This window comes from Staurois parvus, unplaced genomic scaffold, assembly GCF_062004578.1.
Source record: "Staurois parvus isolate SC_StPar_1 unplaced genomic scaffold, SC_StPar_1.0 ptg001018l, whole genome shotgun sequence".
Classification (NCBI taxonomy): Eukaryota; Metazoa; Chordata; class Amphibia; order Anura; family Ranidae; genus Staurois; species Staurois parvus.
The window spans coordinates 276504-303314 of NW_028318814.1; the positions used below are offsets into that span (position 1 = coordinate 276504).

The 26811-nt window shown below is 44.8% G+C and overlaps 1 long non-coding RNA gene across 1 annotated transcript in view; it reads left to right on the forward strand.

Moving 5' to 3' along the window:
- The first annotated feature begins 1638 nt into the window (after positions 1 to 1638).
- LOC149441166 (uncharacterized) overlaps positions 1639 to 26811 on the forward strand; it is a 42832-nt gene continuing 17659 nt past the window's right edge. Inside the window, exon 1 of the long non-coding RNA XR_016307430.1 lies at positions 1639 to 2362. This is a non-coding gene — a long non-coding RNA (uncharacterized LOC149441166). The remainder of the gene's footprint in view (positions 2363 to 26811) is intronic.

The window sequence follows — 26811 nt, forward strand, 5'->3', positions numbered from 1 at the left end:
GAGTTCCAGAGGATGGGGGAGGCTCCGGAGAAGTCCTGGAGAATTGTACAAAAAAAAATATTGGCTAAACCCACAAGGGCTTTTTTTCCGCTATTATTCCTTTTTTTATTGGCTTTTGCAATTTACAAATGCAGCAGTTTAGAAATTGGATGGAAGGTTTATCACTGTGAACACTTTTTGATAGATAAGTAGTGCACTTTATATACAACTATATAGATCAGACCAAAATGAGGGACACATGAGGAGGAAAGAGGGACAGGAGGACTTTGTTCCAAATCATGGGCAGTCCCTCGAAATCAGGGACAGTCCCTCAAAATCAGGGACAGTCCCTCAAAATCAGGGACAGTTGGGATTTATGGTATTGTACTGCAGCCACATTTCACACAGCTCCTTATATGTGGGTCTGCCATTGCTATCCGCATAATAGCTCTGTGTAGCCGGACAGCTGTGGGCCCCCTGTACTTTTGGGGTGCATATTGTTGGTAGCAAACTGGGGCCTGAATTAAAATAAAAAGGTCTGAAGAGGTTTGCTTTATATCCCTTTTAAAACATTTTTCTTTTAAAACAGTCCTCCAGCGCAGGGGCATATTTACCACAAGGCAAACAAGGCATTTGCCTAGGGCGGCATTTTTCAGGGGGCAGCACCTTCCTCCAAAAGAAGGGATGAAAGAAAGGACATGTGCACTATGGGAACCAGGTAGGATCCAAGAGAGGCTGCGGGCTGCTTGATGGTGTATGTAGAACCTGACTCTCGTTCCCGAGGATGTCATGGGGCCCCCGGGCAATAGGGGATCATGGGGCCCCGTCTCCTTGCCCAAACTCAAAAAAGCCTATGAAAAAGGTACCAGGGGCATCTCATGGGGCCCCCTACTGACCACGGGCAGTGCCCGAGTTTCCAAATGGTCAGTCCACCCCTGGTCTGGAGCTGTGAAGATGGGTGTCTTTTTCTCTATCGCCGGGATGGAGGGTAGTGGAAGGCTCTCCCGGGTGGGGGGCAGGGGTGTTGTTGGTCAATGTCAGGCTCTCTCCCCAGGAGGGCGAGGGGGGGTTGGGGTGTTGGTCGGTGTCCGTGGAGGCAGACAATTTTTGTGTTGCCTAGGGCAGCACAAAACCTAAATACACCACTGCTCAGGGGCGGACTGACCATTTGGAAACTGGTCCCGGGGGTTAGTAGGGGGCCCCATGAGATGCCCCTGGTACCTTTTTCATAGGCTTTTTTGAGTTTGGTCAAGGACACAGGGGCCCCATGATCCCCTATTGCCCAGGAGCCCCATGAGTTGTCAGTCCGCCCCTGCCACTGCACCAGCGAGTGTTTAACTGTACGCCGCAATCCTCACCTACAATACAGAGCTGCACCCTGCAGTACCTCTTCTCTACCACAAGATGTCCTCAGTCTTTTTTTGACTGAATGACACCCAGGCTCCCTCATCTTGGAAGACGGAGGACATACTGTGAGTGAAGGGTGTCATGAAACCGAACCCTACCCCCTGAGCGGGTACTTTGTATTCCCTCCACGCATCGCAAAGCTTTATTTTCAGTTTTAACCGGAGCGTACCTTTAAGCCTTTACACCCCAAATACCAATGTTCATTTTAAGTGAAGATTTCCTTATTCTTTCTGCCTTTTTTTTTTTTTTTTTTTTTATTATTTTATCAATTGTAGGAAGGTTGCAGCATAAAATATAATAATACATTTTACAGGATTCGGAAAATTGCTTGCAGCCAGAGAGGGAGGGGAAACGGGAAAGGGAACGCGGATTTATATGTGTTCTATCTTTCATTTAACAGACTGATACTTTGTCTGGTGACTACAGAATTTCCCCTCTCCTCTCTCTCTGTTATTTTTCTTTCTCCTTTTTCTTTTTTTTTTTTTCCTTTTTTTTTTTTTTCTCCTCAATGATCTTTTGATCTCTTCCAAATTGAGCCTGCCAGCTTCTATTCTGTCTCTGGAAACCTCCAGCACCCTACGGCCGCAAATCACAGGCTGCTACCGTCACGGGTCAGCGACCCGCTAAATGTTAAATGCTAATAGCTTTGGGGAAAAAATGGCAGCCTTGTTGTCAGTCGGTGTAACACCTTATCGGCAAAGTTTTCTGCAAATTACTTTCCAGACTTTCTCTGGCTAAGTCGCTTTCGCCGATGGAAAATATGGATGTTAAAATTAAATTCTACCTTTTATGGGTGATGCGCGGTGCGGAAAGACTCGGAATTTATGCTGCAAATATTTACAAGGTATCTAATCGGGGACGGAGCTTGTTTTACTGCATTTTGCAAAATAAACAGTTCATTTCTCTTTTTGAGATTTTTTTTTTTTTCGGCAAACACCAAAAAAGTAGGATTGAAGCCCGTTGCTCACTTTGAAAGGTGTGTAGAATATAGGTACAGCCAAAACTTTTTATTTTATTATTATTATTATTATTATTATTTATGTGTGTTTATTATTTATTTGAAAGGTGTGTAGAATATAGGTACAGCCAAAACGTTTTATTTTATTATTATTATTATTATTATTTATGTGTGTTTATTATTTATTTGAAAGGTGTGTAGAATATAGGTACAGCCAAAACGTTTTATTTTTTTATTATTATTATTATTTATGTGTGTTTATTATTTATTTGAAAGGTGTGTAGAATATAGGTACAGACAAAACTTTTTATTTTTTTATTATTATTATTATTTGTTATTTATGTGTATTTATTATTTATTTGAAAGGTGTATAGAATATAGGTACAGCCAAAACTTTTTATTTTTTTATTATTATTATTATTTATGTGTATTTATTATTTATTTGAAAATTGTATAGAATATAGGTACAGCAAAACTTTTTATTTGTTATTTATTATTTATTACAGGTATTATTATTATTATTATTATTATACAGGATTTATATATTATTATTATACAGGATTTATGGCACCAACAGTTTTCTCAGCACTTTACAATATAACGGGAGACAATACAGCAACAATACAGTTCAATACAAGAGGGATAGGAGGGTGATCCGCAGAGCTTACAATCTAGGCACTTATATATTGCTGTCAATTTACGCAGTGCTCTACACATATATATATATATATATATATTCACATCAGACCCTAACCCTCAAGGGGCGTACAATCTAAGGTCCCTAACTCACATTCATACATACACATGTATGACATGTACACATGTACGAATGCATTTTGCAAAATAAACAGTTCATTTCTCTTTTTGAGTTTTTTTTTTTCGGCAAACACCGAACAGCCGAGGGCGTGAATGGTGGCACGGGGAGGGCGCACGCGCACCCCCCCCCACCCGGGGCCTAAGGTGTCTCTTGTTTCCCGTCTGAAGCTGAACTCCACACAACTTCCAGCCAACCTGGAAGCGGTAGACTCCATATAGGTGGTATAGTTCTCCTCCCCATCAGAGATGCTTAGCAATCACCGAGCACCGGTAAGTAATCACTGACCGGGGCCCTAAGATTGACAGCCGAGGCCGTGAATGGTGGCACGGGTAGGGCGCACGCGCACCGCCCCCCCAACCGGGGACTAAGGTGACTCTTGTTTCCCATCTGAAGCTGAACTCCACACAACATCCAGCCAACTTGGAAGCGGTAGACTCCATAAAGGTGGTATAGTTCTCCTCCCCATCAGAGATGCTCGGCAATCACCGAACACCGGCAAGTAATCACCAGCCAGGACCCAAAGATTGACAGCCGAGGCAGTGAATGGTGGCGCGGGTAGGGCGCATGCGCACCCCCACCCAGGGCCTAAGGTGACTCTTGTTTCCCTTCTGAGGCTAAACTCCACACAACTACCAGCCGACCTGGAAGCGGTAGACTCCATATAGGTGGTATAGTTCTCCCCATCAGAGATGCTCGGCAATCACAGAGCACCGGCAAGTAATCACTGACCGGGGCCCTAAGATTGACAGCTGAGGCCGTGAATGGTGGCACGGGTAGGGCGCACGCGCACCCCCCCCCCCCCCCCACCCGGGGACTAAGGTGACTCTTGTTTCCCATCTGAAGCTGAACTTCACACAACATCCAGCCGACTTGGAAGCGGTAGACTCCATAAAGGTGGTATAGTTCTCCTCCCCATCAGAGATGCTCGGCAATCACCGAACACCGGCAAGTAATCACCAGCCAGGACCCGAAGATTGACAGCCGAGGCAGTGAATAGTGGCACGGGTAGGGCGCACGAGCGCTCCCCCACCCAGGGCCTAAGGTGACTCTTGTTTCCCTTCTGAGGCTAAACTCCACACAACTTCCAGCCGATCTGGAAGCGGTAGACTCCATATAGGTGGTATAGTTCTCCTCCCCATCAGAGATGCTCGGCAATCACCGAGCACCGGCAAGTAATCACTGACCGGGACCCTAAGATTGACAGCCAAGGCCCCGAATGTTGGCGCAGGTAGGGCGCACGCACGCCCCCCCACCCGGGGCCTAAGGTGACTCTTGTTTCCCTTCTAAAGCTGAACTCCACACAACTTCCAGCCGACCTGGAAGTGGTAGACTCCATATAGGGAGGCCCAGAGTAAGAGGAAAGGAGAAGACATGAGAGGAGGGCCGGCATGACAGGGGTTAAAGGGGTGGAGAGAGGAGAGTCGTCTAAGTTGGCAAAAAACAGGACGGGGGGCTAAGCGGTTAAGATAGGAGTAGGGGGGGGGAGCCACAGGGGGTGGTTTGGACGGGGAGTGCCAAGTGGATAAGATAGGTGCTGGTGGAGTCACAGGGGGTGGTTTGGACGGGGAGTGCAGAGTGGATAAGATAGGAGCTGGTGGAGTCACAGGGGGTGGTTTGGACGGGGAGTGCCAAGTGGATAAGATAGGAGCTGGTGGAGCCACAGGGGATAGTTTGGATGGGGAGTGCCAAGTGGATAAGATAGGAGCTGGTGGAGTCACAGGGGGTGGTTTGGACGGGGTGTGCCAAGAGGAAAAGATAGGAGCGGGTGGAGCCACAGGGGGTGGTTTGGATGGGGAGTGCCAAGTGGATAAGATTGGAGCTGGTGGAGCCACAGGGGGTGGTTTGGACGGGGAGTGCCACGTGGTTAAGATAGGAGCTGGTGGAGCCACAAGGGGTGGTTTGGACAGGATGTGGGAAAGGGTGTTCAGTCGGAAGGAAGATTACCAAAGGAAAACTTTCCTCCCGCCCATTGTGTCTTGACCATTCTTTGGGTTGTGGTTGTGTTGGTTGGTGCTGATGGGAGCCGGCAGTGTGGAAAGCCCTCATAGGTCACTGTGGGCACAAAAAGGTACTTTGTAGGGACCCATCTGAGATACGGCTCCCAGTTTTTTCTGATGGCGGTATCTGCTGGTGGTTGTCTCCGAGTCGATGGTGTTGCAGCTGAAGGCCTATTTTAAGTAGGACGCAGGTAGTTTGGTTTATTGATGCCTACAGGGACCTGAAGGCTCCAGGGCTCCAGATAGGAGCGGGTGGAGCCACAGGGGGTGGTTTGGACACGGGGAGTGCCAAGTGGTTAAGATAGGAGCGGGTGGAGCCACAGTGGGTGGTTTGGATGGGGAGCGCCAAGTGGATAAGATAGGAGCTGGTGAAGCCACAGGGGGTGGTTTGGATGGGGTATGTCAAGTGGATAAGATAGGAGCTGGTGGAGCCACATGGGGTGGTTTGGACGGGGAGTGCCAAGTGGTTAAGATAGGAGCTTGTGGAGCCACAAGGGGTGGTTTGGAAGGGATGTGGGAAGAGGTGTTCAGTCGGAAGGAAGATTACCGAAGGAAAACTTCCCTCCCTCCCGCCTGTTGTGTTTTGACCATTCTTTGGGTTGTGGTTGAGTCAGTTGGTGCTGACGGGAGCCGGCAGGGTAGAAAGTCCTCATAGGTCACTGTGTGCACAAAAAGGTACTTTGTAGGGACCCATCTGAGATACGGCTCCCAGTTTTTTCTGATGGCGGTATCTGCTGGTGGTTGTCTCCGAGGCCTATTTTAAGTAGGACGCAGGTAGTTTGGTTTATTGATGCCTACTGAGACCTGAAGGCTCCAGGGCTCCAGTTATACTGTGTTTACATTATTTACAAATGTTATTTATTGCTGTTGTAACAAAAGGCTGTTTTAGCCATTAACTCCATCTTGTTGTCCGAGTGATTAATTCATGCGAAGGGGAGGAGGTAATGGTCAAAGGGAAAGGGGGGACAAGCCATCTTCAGTCCTCCGATCAAGGTGGTGCTGCGGGATTTAATAGACACGTATCTATAGAAGGTCAAGAAAGTTTTCAGCCCCTCGTCGCCCAAAAAAAAAAAACTACGTTGATGATCGTGAACCCCCTTTTTTTTTCTCTTCGGATCGCTTTCCCATTTTCGAGTTGTGGAACTATTTTCCCTGATTGCGGAGAAATGAGAAATACAGAACGTTGGTGCTTTACGGGTACTTGTTAATCATCGTATGAAATGCTGACTGCTTTATACCTGTACAAAGCTTTCATTAACTGCAGGTTTAATGAACAAGATGCTATTTGCAGAATTACACTGACTATACGGAGGGAGGTGGGGGTCAAGAGGGAGGAGGGGGGTGGGGGGGGCGCACTTTTGCTTGCATTGTACGCGTCTAAGCAATATAGGAGCGCGAAGCGTATATTGGGTCATTAAACATTCAAACAAAAATAATTATATAACGCCCTGGGCACCCATGAAATCATATTGTGGGGGACTCCCGAGGCAAATACGGGAATTTCACCTCCACCTTGGATTATTCAAATTCTGTCAAGCTGCAATTTGCGAAAATACTTATGTCTGATAATTAGATGCGATCATTAACCGAAGGGCGGAGAAACGTGAAGCCGAATGGTCGACGCGTTCTCAGCCTTTTGTTTCCGTAGCGGCTAACCTCGCCTATTTACGAATGTTAGGATCGTCCCTGAAATCATTGACTCTGGAAAGAATATTTTTTCCGTTTCTTCATTCAATGAGTAGTCCCAAGAGGGTCAACAGTAATGCGGGCCATAGACGGTTCGTTCATCGGACGATTTTGCGTCCAAAAAAACGAAACGTTGTTCGTTCTGTAAACCGATGGTTGCCACCAATGATTGTGAAAATCGGCAATTTTTCATGAATTTTCCAGCATGACCGATAGACGAAATGAGGAGGAACCGCAAAAATCAGCCGATGCCATGGCCCCACTAACAGTGCGAAAATCGGTCAATGCCATCACCCCACTAACAGTGCGAAAATCGGTCAATGCCATTACCCCAGTAACAGAGTGAAAATCGTCCGATGCCATTACCCCACTAACAGTGCGAAAATCGTCCGATGCCATTACCCCACTAACAGTGCGAAAATCGGCCAATTATTCTTTCCGACGGAAAATCGGCTGATAAACGAGCCGTCTGTGGCCTGCATTAGTAATTATAGACCCGTGGTGGTCCACTTTCCAGGTGTAGGGATACCTGTCAAATTCGGGTACCCGCTCCCCCCCCGCCCTCTTAATGGGGAGTGGGGGAGCAGTCCTTAAAGCGGAACTTCCCCTTTTGGGTGGAGCTCTGCTTTAACCACTTCCTGTCCGGACACTTTCCCCCCCTTCCAGTCAGGACACTTTCACCCCCTTGCAGTCCGGACACTTTCTCCCCTTCCAGTCCAGACACTTTCCCCCCCTTCCAGTCCGGACACTTTCACCCCCTTCCAGTCCGGACACTTTCACCCCCTTCCAGTCCGGACACTTCCCCCCCCCCCCTTCCAGTCCGGTCACTTTCCCCCCCCCCCTTCCAGTTTGGACACTTTCCCCCCCCTTCCTGTCTAGGGCAATTTTCAGCTTTCAGCGCTATCACACTTTGAATGACAATTGCGCGGTCATGCAACACTGTACCCATATGAATTTTTTAGCATTTTTTTGAGACAGATAAAGCTTTATTTTGGTGGTATTTATTCATCGCTGGGATTTTTATTTTTTTTGCTATATAAATGAAAAAGTCCAAACATTTTGAAAAAAAGTGTTTTTCTTATAAAATTGTGCAAATAAATAATATTTCACCATAAATCTTGGCCAAAAGTTATTCAGTTATATTTTTAGTAAAAAAAAAAATAACCCAAATTAGTTTATAACCAAAAATTATAATTTTAAAACATTTTTTTTTTTTTAATATTATAATGTATTTATTTAGTTGACATACTGTCACCCTAGCAGTACACTGATTGTTTTTACACCTATAAAGGATGTAAAAGCAATCATTTCTCCTTCTCTCTAGCTGTATTATTGCAGCCATTGAGAACTACTCAGTGAGCTGTGATTGGTCACAGCTTGTCACATGGTACAGGGCTGTTGTGAATAGCCCTGTACCATGTGATCTCTGTGATCATTCACAGATTTCACACGTAGTAAGCAATGATGTCAAAAGTGACATCTTGCTTATGACTCTGCATGTGATCACTGATTGGCTAATCAGCAATCACATGATCGGGACCTCACACGGAGGTCCCGCCCGACGATCGGTGTTTCACTGTGTTTGGAGGAGAGTCCCAGGGAGCGCGCACAAGCTGAGGGCGGGGAGGCCGTTTATAAACGCCCACCCGCCCCTGCACTGCCACCGTCCGGCCGTTTATATACAACGGCCGGTCGGGAGGTGGTTAAATTCACAACACACTGAAAGCGGTCTGCGATGTGCAGAATCGGATAGCGTAGGTGTGATCCGATTCTAGTGCGGACCCAAAAAAGGGTCCTGTGCCTTTTTGGTGCAATTAGAGTCTCCGATCGCACCGCACACAAATCGCATGTGATTTGTACAGGAATGCAGTGCGGTTCCTGTGCGGATCACACGCGTTGTTCCGCACCACACGTACTGTATGTGAACCCTGGGCTAAGTCTGCTTCTCTTCATGTCACGTGACGGCGATGCGTTTATACGAAGAGTCCGCGTTTGGATCATTTTGTAGCATCAAAGCAAGCACGCTCCCGAATCGCTGGAAAACAATAAAATGAAAATGTGTTTTCTTTCTTGGAAATACAGTTGATTAAACAATCATAGTGTCTGTGTCCGTGTAAAGACATTCCGTTTCCTTCTCTTTTTCTTTTTTCTTTTTTTGTTTTTGCATCTTATTTATGTCGTTTTGGCGCGTGCGATGCCTACGAATGGGGGAAAGATAAGGACGCCGATGTTTTGCCATGCAAATTTATTATCCGGCACGACGTGAACGTATTGCATGCTGTCATTGAAAGATACACTTCGTCTGCTCTGTTTATATTGATGTAACAAGGAGAAGTTATGTATTCTCTTTTCTGTATATTTGAGTTTCACGCCCGGTCTTTAGCGCGATGATCGGCTGAAGACTGATGGGGACGGTTATCTGCAAGCGCCGTCTTGATCCGATCTCGGCAGTCGTCTGATAACAGCACAGCTGCACCTTTTGCGTCGTTGGTATTATTATTTCATATTTTTTTGTGATGTTTATGTATTATCCGCTTGACCGCTGCCAGGGGTGGACTGACCATTCGGGCTCTTGGGCATTGTCAGTAGGGGGCCCCATGAGATGCCCCTAGTACCTTGCATAGGCTTTTTTTGGGGTGTGGTTTGAGTGTGGGTGAGGACACAGGGGCCCCATGATCCCCTATTGCCTGGGGGCCCCATATATTGTCAGTCATTAAAAGGCATTTCATGGGGCCCCCCTATTGACCCCGGGCCCCTCGGGCAGTGCCCGAGGGCTCAAATGGTCAGTCCGCCCCTGAGTCCACCCTAAAGTAGCATTACTGCTACAAGGCGGCAGGGCTGTGCAAAATCACGTATAGATATGTGATTTGCATTTCTGGGTAGGGGGCGTGTGCGCACCGCCCAACCCTTCCGCCATTGGCAGCTACGGATGTCAATCACCGGGTCCCGGCTCGAGATTCCATGACTGCACAGCTTTTTGTGGGTGGTCGTGCGTGCGTTTTTTTGCCCTTTTTGGAAATGCACTTGTTTTCAGGCTTGAGTGCCAATGGCATGCTGTTCAATGGGATCGGGCACAATGGAACGTGGGATGTTCAATGGGATTGGGCGCAATGGAACGTGGGATGTTCAATGGGATTGGGCACAATGGAACGTGGGATGTTCAATGGGATTGGGCACAATGGGATGTTCAATGGGATTGGGCACAATGGAACGTGGGATGTTCAATGGGATTGGGTGCAATGGGATGTTCAATGGGATTGGGCACAATGGAACGTGGGATGTTCAATGGGATTGAGCGCAATGGAACGTGAGATGTTCAATGGGATTGGGCGCAATGGAACGTGGGATGTTCAATGGGATTGGGTGCAATGGGATGTTCAATGGGATTGGGCGCAATGGAACGTGGGATGTTCAATGGGATTGGGTGCAATGGGATGTTCAATGGGATTGGGCACAATGGAATGTGGGATGTTCAATGGGATTGGGCGCAATGGGATGTTCAATGGGATTGGGCACAATGGAATGTGGGATGTTCAATGGGATTGGGCGCAATGGAACGTGGGATGTTCAATGGGATCGGGCACAATGGAACAACATGGAAGTCCAGGGCCTCATCGACATGATCACATTGTGTGGACAGGTGCATACCCACGCATGTTGCTTGTGAAGGTCTGATGAGGCGCCTGCCATTCTAAATAGCACCCTAACGCACTTTGCCAGCAGAGAGACATTCGTTCCAGTGTGGGGCGCTGTCCAAAGAGAGGCGCAGGTCCAATTTCTGGGCCATACTAGCCCATTCAGTTTGCCTGATGACACACACGTGTGAAAACACGCACCCGGTGCCTCAGTGTGAACTAAGGCTAAAGCAGGTCATACATGGCTTGAATTCCGAACGATTTTTCGATCGAAAATCAAAAACGTTGTTTGTTCTGTAATCCGACGGTGCCACCAATGATTTAGAAAACCAGTTGCTTTCCACAAATTTTCCAGCATGCCTGATGAACAAAATGGGGAGGAACCACAAACATCGGCCGGTGCCATCGCCCCACTAACAGAGCGAAAATCATCCGATTATTCTTAGGTCCGGAAATCGTTCGGAAATCGATCCATGTATGTCCAGCCTAAGTTTAGATGTGCAGCAAAATTGCCACGCCTCAAAAAAGCAATCGGAAGGCAGATCGCTTTTCAGAGACAATAGGTCACCCCCTCGCCACCTGTTTTAACCCTGAAAATCCCACACCACTGAATGTGGGGTGCCGCCGCAGCATACCGTTGTGAAGGCACCCCACAGTCGGTCACATTCAATGGTGCTACTGGCCATCAAACACAATGGAGGGACGGGGGGGCGGTAATTTGTACCATGACATGTTCAGAGACGATATGTCACCCCCTCGCCACCTGTTTTAACCCTTAAAATTCCACACCCCCGAACGTGGGGCGCCGCGGCGCCCCACATTCGGTTACATTTGATGGTGCTACTGGCCATCAAGCACAATGGATTGGCGGGGGGTGGTAATTTGTACCGTGGCATGTTCAGAGACGATAGGTCACCCCCTCACCACCTGTTTTAAGCCTGAAATTCCCACACCATCGAACGTGGGGCGCCGCCACAGTATACCGTTGTGAAGGCACCCCACATTCGGTCACATTCGATGGTGCTACTGACCATCAAACACAACGGAGGGGTGGGGGGGTGGTAATTTGTACCATGGCATGTTCAGAGACGATAGGTCACCCCCTCACCACCTGTTTTAACGCTCAAAATGCCACACCACCATAATGCAACAGCACCCCACATTCGGTCACATTCGATGGTGCCATCAAACACAACGGAGGTACGAGGGGGGGGTAATTTTTAGCTGCCTTTACAGCTTGAGTAGGGAAGGGGGGGCAGTATAACGCATTTCATCCTTGTATTTTCACGCCTTCCCAAAGTCTATACGAGCCCTAAATGTAGAGAATACTTCCTATTGCTCAGGTACGAATGGGACTAACGCTTCCAAACGCCCGCTGTGCGTTTACCTTGGGGGGGGGGGCTGTCAAGATTCTGCTCTCCATAGAAAATAAAGTGGGGGATGAAGCTGTGACCTCAACACTTCTGCAGTGAAGTTTGAAGATGAACCTCTCCACAATGCCTACAGCTACGGAGGTGAGTGAGGGCTTCTGTAGTGAACTTTGAAGATTAGCCTCTCCACAATGCCTATAGCTACGGAGGTGAGTGAGGGCTTCTGTAGTGAATTTTGAAGATGAACCTCTCCACAATGCCTACAGCTACGGAGGTGAGTGAGGGCTTCCGTAGTGAATTTTGAAGATGAACCTCTCCACAATGCCTACAGCTACGGAGGTGAGCGAGGGCTTCTGTAGTAAACTTTGAAGATGAACCTCTCCACAATGCCTACAGCTACGGAGGTGAGCGAGGGCTTCTGTAGTGAACTTTGAAGATGCACCTCTCCACAATGCCTACAGCTACGCAGGTGAGCGAGGGCTTCTGTAGTGAACTTTGAAGATGCACCTCTCCACAATGCATACAGCTACGGAGGTGAGCGAGGGCTTCTGTAGTGAACTTTGAAGATGAACCTCTCCACAATGCCTACAGCTACGGAGGTGAGCGAGGGCTTCTGTAGTGAACGTTGAAGATGCACCTCTCCACAATGCCTACAGCTACGGAGGTGAGCGAGGGCTTCTGTAGTGAACTTTGAAGATGAACCTCTCCACAATGCCTACAGCTACGGAGGTGAGCAAGGGCTTCTGTAGTGAACTTTGAAGATGAACGTCTCCACAATGCCTACAGCTACGAAGGTGAGCGCGGGCTTCTGTGGGGAACTATTGTGAACCTCTCCACAATGCCTATAGCTATGGAGGTGAGGGAGGGCTTCTATAGTGAACTTTGAGGATGAACCTCTCCACAATGCCTACAGCTATGGAGGTGACTGAGAGCTTCTATAGTGAACTTTGAAGATGAACCTCTCCACAATGCCTATAGCTACGGAGGTGAGGGAGGGCTTCTGTAGTGAACTTTGAAGATGAACCTCTCCACAATGCCTATAGCTACGGAGGTGAGCGAGGATCTTCTGTTTAAAGTGTTTTTACTACTTGTTCAGAATATACTCATATGGATAACCTGGGAACAGGTTCACTTTAAAATGAGGATCCCCTCAAATAAAAACAGAGGAAAGAAAAGAACATTTTAATATAGGAATTATTTTTTTTTTTAAATGCCACTCTCTCTCTCTCTCTCTCTCTTTTTGTGTTGTAAGGAGATAAGCGGGACGTAATGACCTTACATGTTATTCCTAACTTCATTATTTGAGCTGACACAACTAGAGGGAGCTGTGATGACTCTTTTTGGCAGGGAGCATGTAAATCGCATCCTCAGAGGGGAAGGCTTCTCCAGGCAGCGTGCTGCGGTATTCATCGCAACTCTCACAATGCCTGATTGTTACACATAATAAATATGGAAGAGCGTTTGATACTTATCTTGTGCCCATCACTCGCAACAGAAATGCAAAGTAGCAAGCCACACAGATATGCGCACCGCGGCAGAATAGTTAATTTCGCAGCTCTGATTGCAGCTCTGGGTTCCTTATTATGAGTTATTTGTTATCAATATAATTGAAGAATAAATGTAGATTTAACCCCTCGCCCTCCAGAAGATGCCCCCCCCCTTCCTGTCCAGGCCATTTTTTGCGATACAGCGCTGCGTTAGCGCGTTAGTTTAACTGACAATTACGCAGTCATGCAACGCTGCACCCAAATTACATTTATGTCCTTTTTTTATGTTTTGCGTCATGAAAAAAAAAAAAGACTGACAATTTTGAGAAAAAAAACATTATTTTTGACTTTTTGCTTGTAAACATGTTCAGTAAAAATTTTTAAAAAAATAACATTTCTGAAATTTACGGCCTTTTTTTTCCCACAAATTGAGGTGGCATTTGATTGTTGCTTTATTTTTTGCGTTATGGAAAAAAAAAAAGACCGACAATTTTGAGAAAAAAACATTCTTTTTTACTGTTTTGCTGTTAAAGATGTTCAAGAAAAAAAAAAAAACATTTCTGAAATTTACGTCCTTATTTTCCCACGAATTGAGGTGGTATTTGATCGTTGTTTTATTTTTTGCGTTATGAAAAAAAAAAACCGACAATTTTGAGAAAAAAACATTATTTTTTACTTTTTTGCTGTTAAACATCTTCAGGAAAAAAAAAATAACATTTCTGAAATTTACGCCCTTTTTTTCCCCAAGAATTGAGGTGGTATTTGATCATTTTTTTATGTTTTGCGTTATGAAAAAAAAAAAGACTGACAATTTTGAGAAAAAAAACATTTGTGAGATTTACACAGCTCTGCCGCACAGCATAGCCAGCTTTGTTATCCTACGCTGCAGTTAAAGGATATCTAAAGCCAATACTTTCTTTTTTTCTATTTGGATAGAGTCTGTGTCCCATTTGGGAGATTTCCCTTCATCCTCTGTCCCGTAGACTCAACTAAATGTGAGAGGAAATCTCTCCAAAGTGAGGGAAATCCACCCCGAGTTGTCACTGCAAGAGGTGTCCCCATTGAAGGATGTCACCTCTATTCCTGTTCTGGTGACAACTCAAAGTTTTGGTTTCTCCGTTGTTTTCAGTTATGGTGCTAATCACCAGGAGAGACGGAACAAACGGGAACAGAAACGGCAATAAAAACGTATCAAGCCCCTCGCAATAAAAGACTGCGTTTTAGACGCGCTTTCAGGAGAACACCGGCAGGTCTTGTCTGTGATTGGACAGTAAAGAAGAAGCAGCAGACCGATGAGATCATCTCTCTGTCGATCCGCTCTCTCCTCATATCAGACTCCGGGGAGAGCGGATACAGTGAATGCAGGGTCCAGAGAGAGCGGATATAGTGAATGCGGGGTCCGGGGAGAGCGGATACAGTGAATGCGGGGTCCGGGGAGAGGGGATATAGTGAATGCAGGGTCCGGGGAGAGCGGATATAGTGAATGCAGGGTCCGGGGAGAGCGGATATAGTGAATGCAGGGTCCAGAGAGAGGGGAAATAGTGAATGCAGGGTCCGGGGAGAGCGTATATAGTGAATGCAGGGTCCGGGGAGAGCGGATATAGTGAATGCAGGGTCCAGAGAGAGGGGAAATAGTGAATGCAGGGTCCGGGGAGAGCGTATATAGTGAATGCAGGGTCCGGGGAGAGCGGATATAGTGAATGCGGGGTCCGGGGAGAGCGGATATAGTGAATGCGGGGTCCGGAGAGATCACATATAGTGAATGCAGGGTCCAGGGAGAGCGGATATAGTGAATGCTGCGTCCAGGGAGAGCGGATATAGTGAATGCGGGGTCCGGGCAGAGCGGATATAGTGAATGCGGGGTCCGGGCAGAGCGGATATAGTGAATGCGGGGTCCGGGGAGAGCGGATATAGTGAATGCGGGGTCCGGGGAGAGCGGATATAGTGAATGCGGGGTCCGGGGAGAGCGGATATAGTGAATGCAGGGTCCGGGGAGAGCGGATATAGTGAATGCGGGGCCCGGGGAGAGCGGATATAGTGAATGCAGAGTCCGGGGAGAGCGGATATAGTGAATGCGGGGTCCGGGGAGAGCGGATATAGTGAATGCAGGGTCCTGGGAGAACGGATATAGTGAATGCGGGGTCCTGGGAGAGCGGATATAGTGAATGCGGGGTCCGGGGAGAGCGGATATAGTGAATGCGGGGTCCGGGGAGAGCGGATATAGTGAATGCGGGGTCCGGGGAGAGCGGATATAGTGAATGCGGGGTCCGGGGAGAGCGGATATAGTGAATGCGGGGTCCGGGGAGAGCGGATATAGTGAATGCGGGGTCCGGGGAGAGCGGATATAGTGAATGCAGGGTCCGGGGAGAGCGGATATAGTGAATGCGGGGTCCGGGGAGAGCGGATATAGTGAATGCAGGGTCCTGGGAGAACGGATATAGTGAATGCGGGGTCCTGGGAGAACGGATATAGTGAATGCGGGGTCCTGGGAGAGCGGATATAGTGAATGCGGGGTCCGGGGAGAGCGGATATAGTGAATGCGGGGTCCGGGGAGAGCGGATATAGTGAATGCAGAGTCCGGGGAGAGCGGATATAGTGAATGCGGGGTCCGGGGAGAGCGGATATAGTGAATGCAGGGTCCTGGGAGAACGGATATAGTGAATGCAGGGTCCTGGGAGAGCGGATATAGTGAATGCGGGGTCCGGGGAGAGCGGATATAGTGAATGCAGGGTCCGGGGAGAGCGGATATAGTGAATGCGGGGTCCGGGGAGAGCGGATATAGTGAATGCGGGGTCCGGGGAGAGCGAATATAGTGAATGCGGGGTCCGGGGAGAGCGGATATAGTGAATGCAAGTTCTGGGGTTTAGTAACACTCCAAGACGCACTTAAAGGGCCCTCAGGAGGCTGTGGTAAGGAATTTATCAACACATAAAAGCTATTCACACCAAATATTGATTTTATTTAAATTTTTTTCTTCTGTTCGCTTACTTTTGCATTTTGTAAATTGATAAAAAAAAATAAACAATTAAAATATATATTTTTGAAAGCATTCTTAATATAAAGCATTTTTTTCACGCCTGCCTAAGACTTTTGCACAGTACCGCACACGGTAAATTTAAAGCTGTAAAATATTTTCATTTCAGAAAGACACACACGAACATCAGCAGACTTTGTACGCAGGGGTATGTACATATGCAGGCTCCTTAGGAGAGTGACGTGCGTCTTTAAACTCCCTTTGATACAAGGAAAGGTATTATTAATTTGTCCCACAGGCTTGTCACGCTCCTCCACCTAGCAAATCTAATTGGACTCAGCCTAGATAGCATTAAAATCCTCGCCGACTTTGTCCTGTCTTTTAGTTTATCTCCCTAAGGAAACGATCCTTCAACCTTATATTAAAGTTTTACTATTGACATAATTAACTGATAAATGTATTTAAATGAGACAATAAAGTCTTTCTAGGCCATCTTTCATGATGTCATTTACTCCTCTTCGGCAAATTGCTCCCTATTGGCGGCAGTTCAGAGCTGAAGAGGTAGGAACTCGTCATAAAATCACAGCTAGGAGCCGGCTTTGTACGCAACCTGGAAGCCGAGGATGAGGAATCGTTATTGTACTGACTATTGCTACTATGTTGTCCTTGCTTGTTGCGGTTATTATCGTTGTTTCGCTGTTGTTGTAGAGCGAATGCCCTTCGTACTATTATTATTGTTTAATAGGTGAACATACAAGGTCGGTTTATTTAGCAATCCCAACACACAGATATATTGTACAAAAAAATATATATATAAAATTGGAATTAAAAAATAAAAATTATTTACTGCCAGGTGTGGGGTGAGGTGGTAGAGCACCAGACTCCAGGGCTAGGTAAGTATCCCAATCTCTGGTGCCCAAGGAGCCTTGATGAGGTCCTTGGGATGACATCCTTTAGTTACAGTAAATGAAAGAGAAAGTCAAAGTGTAGATGCCAATCAAGGTGCAAATTTTGTACACATCCTGGAAGCCGAGGATGAGGAATCGTTATTGTACTGACTATTGCTACTATGTTGTCCTTGCTTGTTGCGGTTATTATCGTTGTTTTTGCTGTTGTTGTAGAGTGAATGCCCTTCGTACTATTATTATTGTTTAATAGGTGAACATACAAGGTCGGTTTATTTAGCAGTCCCAACACACAGATATATTGTACAAAAAATAAAATGTAAAATTGGAATTAAAAAATAAATATTATTTACTGCCGGTGGTGGGGTGAGGTGGTAGAGCACCAGACTCCAGGGCTAGGTAAGTATCCCAATCTCTGGTGCCCAAGGAGCCTGGATGAGGTCCTTGGGATGACATCCTTTAGTTACAGTAAATGAAAGAGAAAGTCAAAGTGTAGATGCCAATCAAGGTGCAAATTTTGTACAAAACCTGGAAGCTGAGGATGAGATCAGGTAAAAAGAATCGTTATTGTACTGACTATTGCTACTATGTTGTCCTTGCTTGTTGCGGTTATTATCATTGTTTTTGCTGTTGTAGAGCGAATGCCCTTCGTACTATTATTATTGTTTAATAGGTGAACATACAAGGTCGGTTTATTTAGCAGTCCCAACACACAGATAAATTGTACAAAAAATAAAATGTAAAATTGGAAGAAAAAAATAAATATTATTTACTGCCGTAGGTGGGGTGAGGTGGTAGAGCACCAGACTCCAGGGCTAGGTAGGTACCTCAATCTCTGGTGCCCAAGGAGCCTTGATGAGGTCCTTGGGATGACATCCTTTAGTTACAGTAAATGAAAGAGAAAGTCAAAGTGTAGATGCCAATCAAGGTGCAAATTTCGTACACAACCTGGAAGCTGAGGATGAGATCAGGTAAAAAGAATCGTTATTGTATTGACTATTGTTACTATGTTGTCCTTGCTTGTTGCGGTTATTATCGTTGTTTTTGCTGTTGTTGTAGAGCGAATGCCCTTCGTACTATTATTATTGTTTAATAGGTGAACATACAAGGTCGGTTTATTTAGCAATCCCAACACACAGATATATTGTACAAAAAAAAATATATATAAAATTGGAATTAAAAAATTAAAATTATTTACTGCCAGGTGTGGGGTGAGGTGGTAGAGCACCAGACTCCAGGGCTAGGTAAGTATCCCAATCTCTGGTGCCCAAGGAGCCTTGATGAGGTCCTTGGGATGACATATTTTAGTTACAGTAAATGGAGAGAAAGTCAAAGTGTAGATGCCAATCAAGGTGCAAATTTCATACACAACCTGGAAGCCGAGGATGAGATCAGGTAAAAAGAATCGTTATTGTACTGACTATTGCTACTATGTTGTCCTTGCTTGTTGTGGTTATTATCGTTGTTTTTGCTGTTGTTGTAGAGCGAATGCCCTTCGTACTATTATTATTGTTTAATAGGTGAACATACAAGGTCGGTTTATTTAGCAGTCCCAACACACAGATATATTGTACAAAAAAAAAATATATATAAAATTGGAATTAAAAAATAAAAATTATTTACTGCCAGGTGTGGGGTGAGGTGGTAGAGCACCAGACTCCAGGGCTAGGTAAGTATCCCAATCTCTGGTGCCCAAGGAGCCTTGATGAGGTCCTTGGGATGACATATATTAGTGACAGTAAATGAAAGAGAAAGTCAAAGTGTAGATGCCAATCAAGGTGCAAATTTTGTACACAACCTGGAAGCCGAGAATGAGATCCGCTATAAGGAATTGTTATTGTATTGATTATTGCTACTATGTTAAAACCCTTGCAGAATGTACAAAAAAATAAAATTTAAAACTGAAGAAAAAATAAAAAATGATTTATGCCGGTGGTGGGTTGAGGTGGTAGAGCACCAGACTCCAGGGCTAGGTAAGTATCCCAATCTCTGGTGCCCATGAAGCCTTGATGAGGTCCTTGGGATGACATCCTTTAGTTTCAGTAAATGAAAGAGAAAGTCAAAGTGTAGATGCCAATCAAGGTGCAAATTCTGTATACAACCTGGAAGCCGGGGATGAGATCAGCTAGAAGGAATCGTTATTGTATTGACTATTGCTACTATGTTAAAACCCTTGCAGAATGTACAAAAAATAAAATGTAAAATTGGAGGAAAAAAATAAAAATGATTTATGCCGGTGGTGGGGTGAGGTAGTAGAACACCAGACACCGGAGCTAGGTAGGTATTCCAATCTCTAGTGCTCAAGGAGCCTGGATGAGGTCCTTGGGATGACATATTTTAGTTACAGTAAATGGAGAGAAAGTCAAAGTGTAGATGCCAATCAAGGTGCAAATTTCATACACAACCTGGAAGCCGAGGATGAGATCAGGTAAAAAGAATCGTTATTGTACTGACTATTGCTACTATGTTGTCCTTGCTTGTTGTGGTTATTATCGTTGTTTTTGCTGTTGTTGTAGAGCGAATGCCCTTCGTACTATTATTATTGTTTAATAGGTGAACATACAAGGTCGGTTTATTTAGCAGTCCCAACCCACAGATATATTGTACAAAAAATAAAATATAAAATTGGAAGAAAAAAATAAATATTATTTACTGCCGGTAGTGGGGTGAGGTGGTAGAGCACCAGACTCCAGGGCTAGGTAAGTATCCCAATCTCTGGTGCCCAAGGAGCCTTGATGAGGTCCTGGGGATGACATATATTAGTGACAGTAAATGAAAGAGAAAGTCAAAGTGTAGATGCCAATCAAGGTGCAAATTTTGTACACAACCTGGAAGCCGAGAATGAGATCCGCTATAAGGAATTGTTATTGTATTGATTATTGCTACTATGTTAAAACCCTTGCAGAATGTACAAAAAAATAAAATTTAAAACTGAAGAAAAAATAAAAAATGATTTATGCCGGTGGTGGGTTGAGGTGGTAGAGCACCAGACTCCAGGGCTAGGTAAGTATCCCAATCTCTGGTGCCCATGAAGCCTTGATGAGGTCCTTGGGATGACATCCTTTAGTTTCAGTAAATGAAAGAGAAAGTCAAAGTGTAGATGCCAATCAAGGTGCAAATTCTGTATACAACCTGGAAGCCGGGGATGAGATCAGCTAGAAGGAATCGTTATTGTAATGACTATTGCTACTATGTTAAAACCCTTGCAGAATGTACAAAAAATAAAATGTAAAATTGGAGGAAAAAAATAAAAATGATTTATGCCGGTGGTGGGGTGAGGTAGTAGAACACCAGACACCGGAGCTAGGTAGGTATTCCAATCTCTAGTGCTCAAGGAGCCTGGATGAGGTCCTTGGGATGACATATTTTAGTTACAGTAAATGGAGAGAAAGTCAAAGTGTAGATGCCAATCAAGGTGCAAATTTCATACACAACCTGGAAGCCGAGGATGAGATCAGGTAAAAAGAATCGTTATTGTACTGACTATCGCTACTATGTTGTCCTTGCTTGTTGTGGTTATTATCGTTGTTTTTGCTGTTGTTGTAGAGCGAATGCCCTTCGTACTATTATTATTGTTTAATAGGTGAACATACAAGGTCGGTTTATTTAGCAGTCCCAACACACAGATATATTGTACAAAAAATAAAATGTAAAATTGGAAGAAAAAAATAAATATTATTTACTGCCGGTAGTGGGGTGAGGTGGTAGAGCACCAGACTCCGGGGCTAGGTAGGTATTCCAATCTCTGGTGCCCAACGAGCCTTGATAGGTCCTTGGGATGACATTCTTTAGTTACAGTAAATGAAAGAGAAAGTCAAAGTGTAGATGCCAATCCAGATTATAAAACCCACAGATATAAAATCCTTGCATGATGTACAAAAAAATAAAATTTAAAACTGAAGGAAAAAAATTAAAATGATTTATGCCGGGAGTGGGGTGAGGTGGTAGAGCACCAGACTCCAGGGCTAGGTAAGTATCCCAATCTCTGGTGGCCAAGGAGCCTTGATGAGGTCCTGGGGATGACATCCTTTAGTTACAGTAAATGAAAGAGAAAGTCAAAGTGTAGATGCCAATCAAGGTGCAAATTCTGTACACAACCTGGAAGCCGAGAATGAGATCCTCTAGAAGGAATCGTTATTGTATTGACTATTGCTACTGTGTTAAAACCCTTGCAGAATGTACAAAAAATAAAATGTAAAATTGGAAGAAAAAAATAAAAGTGATTTATGCCGGTGGTGGGGTGAGGTGGTAGAGCACCAGACTCCGGGGCTAGGTAAGTATCCCAATCTCTGGTGCCCAAGGAGCCTAGATGAGGTCCTTGGGATGACATCCTTTAGTTACAGTAAATGAAAGAGAAAGTCAAAGTGTAGATGCCAATCAAGGTGCAAATTTTGTACAAAACCTGGAAGCTGAGGATGAGATCAGGTAAAAAGAATCGTTATTGTACTGACTATTGTTACTATGTTGTCCTTGCTTGTTGCGGTTATTATCATTGTTTTTGCTGCTGTAGAGCGAATGCCCTTCGTACTATTATTATTGTTTAATAGGTGAACATACAAGGTCGGTTTATTTAGCAGTCCCAACACACAGATATATTGTACAAAAAATAAAATGTAAAATTGGAAGAAAAAAATAAATATTATTTACTGCCGTAGGTGGGGTGAGGTGGTAGAGCACCAGACTCCAGGGCTAGGTAGGTACCTCAATCTCTGGTGCCCAAGGAGCCTGGATGAGGTCCTTGGGATGACATCCTTTAGTTACAGTAAATGAAAGAGAAAGTCAAAGTGTAGATGCCAATCAAGGTGCAAATTTCGTACACAACCTGGAAGCTGAGGATGAGATCAGGTAAAAAGAATCGTTATTGTATTGACTATTGTTACTATGTTGTCCTTGCTTGTTGCGGTTATTATCGTTGTTTTTGCTGTTGTTGTAGAGTGAATGCCCTTCGTACTATTACTATTGTTTAATAGGTGAACATACAAGGTCGGTTTATTTAGCAGTCCCAACACACAGATATATTGTACAAAAAATAAAATGTAAAATTGGCAGAAAAAAATAAATATTATTTATGCCGGTGGTGGGGTGAGGTGGTAGAGCACCAGACTCCAGGGCTAGGTAAGTATCCTAATCTCTGGTGCCCAAGGAGCCTAGATGAGGTCCTGGGGATGACATATTTTAGTTACAGTAAACGAAAGAGAAAGTCAAAGTGTAGATGCCAATCAAGGTGCAAATTCTGTGCACAACCTGGAAGCCGAGAATGAGATCAGCAAGAAGGAATCGTTATTGTAATGACTATTGCTACTATGTTAAAACTCTTGCAGAATGTACAAAAATAAAATGTAAAATTGGAGGAAAAAATAAAAATGATCTACTGCCAGGTGTGGGGTGAGGTGGTAGAGCACCAGACACCCGAGCTAGGTAAGTATCCCAATCTCTGGTGCCCAGGGAGCCTTGATGGGGCTCTTGAGAAGACATCCTTTAGTTACAGTACGTGAAAGAAAAAGTCAAAGTGTAGATGCCAATCCAGATTATAAAACCCACAGATATAAAATCCTTGCATGATGTACAAAAAAATAAAATTTAAAACTGAAGGAAAAAAATAAAAATAATTTATGCCAGGTGTGGGGTGAGGTGGTAGAGCACCAGACTCCAGGGCTAGGTAAGTATCCCAATCTCTGGTGCCCAAGGAGCCTGGATGAAGTCCTTGGGATGACATCCTTTAGTTACAGTAAATGAAAGAGAAAGTCAAAGTGTAGATACCAATCAAGGTGCACATTTCATACACAACCTGGAAGCCGAGAATGAGATCCGCTAGAAGGAATCGTTATTGTATTGACTATTGCTACTATGTTAAAACCCTTGCAGAATGTACAAAAAATAAAATGTAAAATTGGAAGAAAAAAAAAAAATTATTTACTTCCGGTGGTGGGGTGAGGTGGTAGAGCACCAGACTCCGGGGCTAGGTAAGTATCCCAATCTCTGGTGCCCAAGGAGCCTAGATGAGGTCCTTGGGATGACATCCTTTAGTTACAGTAAATGAAAGAGAAAGTCAAAGTGTAGATGCCAATCAAGGTGCAAATTTTGTACACAACCTGGAAGCCGAGAATGAGATCCGCTAGAAGGAATCGTTATTGTAATGACTATTGCTACTATGTTAAAACCCTTGCAGAATGTACAAAAAAATAACATTTAAAACTGAAGGAAAAAAATAAAAATGATTTATGCCGGGAGTGGGGTGTGGTGGTAGAGCACCAGACTCCGGGGCTAGGTAAGTATTCCAATCTCTGGTGCCCAAGGAGCCTTGATGAGGTCCTTGGGATGACATATTTTAGTTACAGTAAATGGAGAGAAAGTCAAAGTGTAGATGCCAATCAAGGTGCATATTTTGTACACAACCTGGAAGCCGAGGATGAGATCAGCAAGAAGGAATCGTTATTGTATTGACTATTGCTACTATGTTGTCCTTGCTTGTTGTGGTTATTATCGTTGTTTTTGCTGTTGTTGTAGAGTGAATGCCCTTCGTACTATTATTATTGTTTAATAGGTGAACATACAAGGTCGGTTTATTTAGAAGTCCCAACCCACAGATATAAAAATCATTGCATGATGTACAAAAAATAAAATGTATAATTGGAGGAAAAAAATAAAAATGATTTACTGCCGGAGGTGGGGTGAGGTGGTAGAGCACCAGACAGCGGGGCTAGGTAGGTATTCCAATCTCTGGTGCCCATGGAGCCTTGATGTCATCAAAAGACGCGTTCCGGGTCATTCTCTTTCTTGCTTTACATGCATTTTATTGTGGGAAACTTTCTTGCACATCCGTGGATGGAACTGTTTATGGATTTATTCAATTTAACTTTTACCTTTACGTTTTTTTTGTGTATTATGCATTTAATGTATATTTTCCACTGTGGTTGTTTTTCTTGTAAAGATTGGTTTCACTTTCTTGCACATCCTTGGATGGGACTGTTTATGGATTTATTCAATTTAACCTTTACCTTTAAGTTTTTTTATATTTTATGTATATTTTCCACTGTGGTTGTTTTTCTTGTAAAGATTGGTTTCCCTTTCTTGCACATCCTTGGATGGGACTGTTTATGGACTTATTCAATGTATCTTTTCCCTTTAAGTTTTTTTATATTTTATGTATTTAATGTATATTTTCACACTGAGGTTGTTTTTCTTGTAAAGAGTGGTTTCCCTTTCTTGCACATCTTTGGATGGGACTGTTTATAGACTTATTCAATGTATCTTTTCCCTTTAAGTTTTTTTTTATTTTATGTATTTAATGTATATTTTCCCACTGTGGTTGATTTTTGTTTAGCGCAACACATTTTTATTTTAATAGTGACGGGAGACCCTCACAGTTGGTAGTCATTTTGATTTATGTTATTTTTTTTTTCTGAACAATACTGGAGATTCACTTTAAGTGTTTATCATTCTTTGCACATCATATGTAGCTTTACTGGTCCTTTAAATTCCCCCGAAACATCTGAGAAATATTTTCTAACAATGTTATCTTTAATTCTCATCCTATCATCATTTCCCTGCAGACATTTCTTTTTCTTTAAAAGCCCGGGATTGCCAGGTCACACCCCGGGGGTGACCTTGTTGAGACTCTTTTGATTGAAGTCCACAAGCCATTAACTTCCTAATACAATATCCTCCTACATAACCTAGTTTTACTTTTACAAGCCCAATCTTTCCTTCCTGCTGTATCCGCCACTTGTACGTAAGTGTTAGTGAAGCGTGGCGCAATGACAATATATTCAGGGGTTCGCTGGTGCATAGAGGTGGAATTTGATCAGTGCCTGGAGATTATAAATCGCCAATGCATTCCACATGATAAATATCGCCAAGTGGCTTCCTTTCCAGCAAAACTGGTTTTCTGCACAAATTCTGAATTCCAAATTTATTATACAAAATACGAGTTGCTTTATGGAAGGTTTTTTTTTTAAAGGGATACTGCAATGGTTTGGACCAATTTTATTTAAATATTTTTTCTTAGTTTACAGGTTGTTAAACATTTTTTTTTTCTAACTATGTGTATAAAATGAGCACGGCTTTCCTAACCCTCTTGCATTATATTGAAATTGTACTGTCTCTCCTTTTATTGTAAAGTGCTACACAAACTGTGGGCACTATATCAATCCAATATTCAATAGTAATTACATAGTAATTACATACAGTACCCCGATGAAGAAAAAAAGCATCCAAGAGATGATGGGACTTTAATTTTGTTCATGCATGTTTCTACAAAATAGTCAGAGGAAAAAAACACTCAGAGAGCTCATTGGCTTAGGTTAGGTTGCTCGCATCAGACAGAGCTACCCTGCAGTGGATTTTCCACAGGTTACCAGAAAAAAACAAAAAACAAACATGCACCAATGGCAGGAGTGCCAGACCAAATGAAAAAAAGAGTCCAAATGAATTTGTTGGTTTGAATTTTAAATAAGAACTGTTGAGGCCAGACCCCACGGTCAAGATCCTGCTGAGTCCCCGTGAGCCTGCTGTTGTCCCCAGAGAGCTGTGTGAGGGCTGTGCTGAGGCCAGACCCCGCGGCCAAGATCCCGCTGAGTTCCCGTGAGCCTGCTGTTATCCCTAGAGAGCTGTGTGAGGGCTATGTTGAGGCCAGACCCCATGGCCAAGATCCCGCTGAGTCCCCGTGAGCCTGCTGTTATCCCTAGAGAGCTGTGTGAGGGCTATGTTGAGGCCAGACCCCACGCCCAAGATCCTGCTGAGTCCCCGTGAGCCTGCTATTATCCCTAGAGAGCTGTGTGAGGGATGTGCTGAGGCCAGACCCCACGGCCAAGATCCCGCTGAGTCCCCGTGAGCCTGATGTTATCCCTAGAGAGCTGTGTGAGGGCTGTGCTGAGGCCAGACCCCATGGCCAAGATCCCGCTGAGTCCCCGTGAGCCTGCTGTTATCCCTAGAGAGCTGTGTGAGGGCTATGTTGAGGCCAGACCCCACGCCCAAGATCCTGCTGAGTCCCCGTGAGCCTGCTATTATCCCTAGAGAACTGTGTGAGGGATGTGCCGAGGCCAGACCCCACGGCCAAGATCCCGCTGAGTCCCCGTGAGCCTGATGTTATCCCTAGAGAGCTGTGTGAGGGCTGTGCTGAGGCCAGACCCCATGGCCAAGATCCCGCTGAGTCCCCGTGAGCCTGCTGTTATCCCTAGAGAGCTGTGTGAGGGCTATGTTGAGGCCAGACCCCACGGCCAAGATCCTGCTGAGTCCCCGTGAGCCTGCTATTATCCCTAGAGAGCTGTGTGAGGGATGTGCTGAGGCCAGACCCCACGGCCAAGAGCCTGCTATTATCCCTAGAGAGCTGTGTGAGGGCTGTGCTGAGGTCAGACCCCACGCCCAAGATCCCGTTGAGTCCCCGTGAGCCTGCTGTTATCCCTAGAGAGCTGTGTGAGGGATGTGCTGAGGCCAGACCCCACGGCCAAGATCCCGTTGAGTCCCCGTGAGCCTGCTGTTATCCCTAGAGAGCTGTGTGAGGGCTATGTTGAGGTCAGACCCCACAGCCAAGATCCTGCTGAGTCCCCGTGAGCCTGCTGTTAATCCTATAGAGCTGTGTGAGGGCTGTGCTGAGC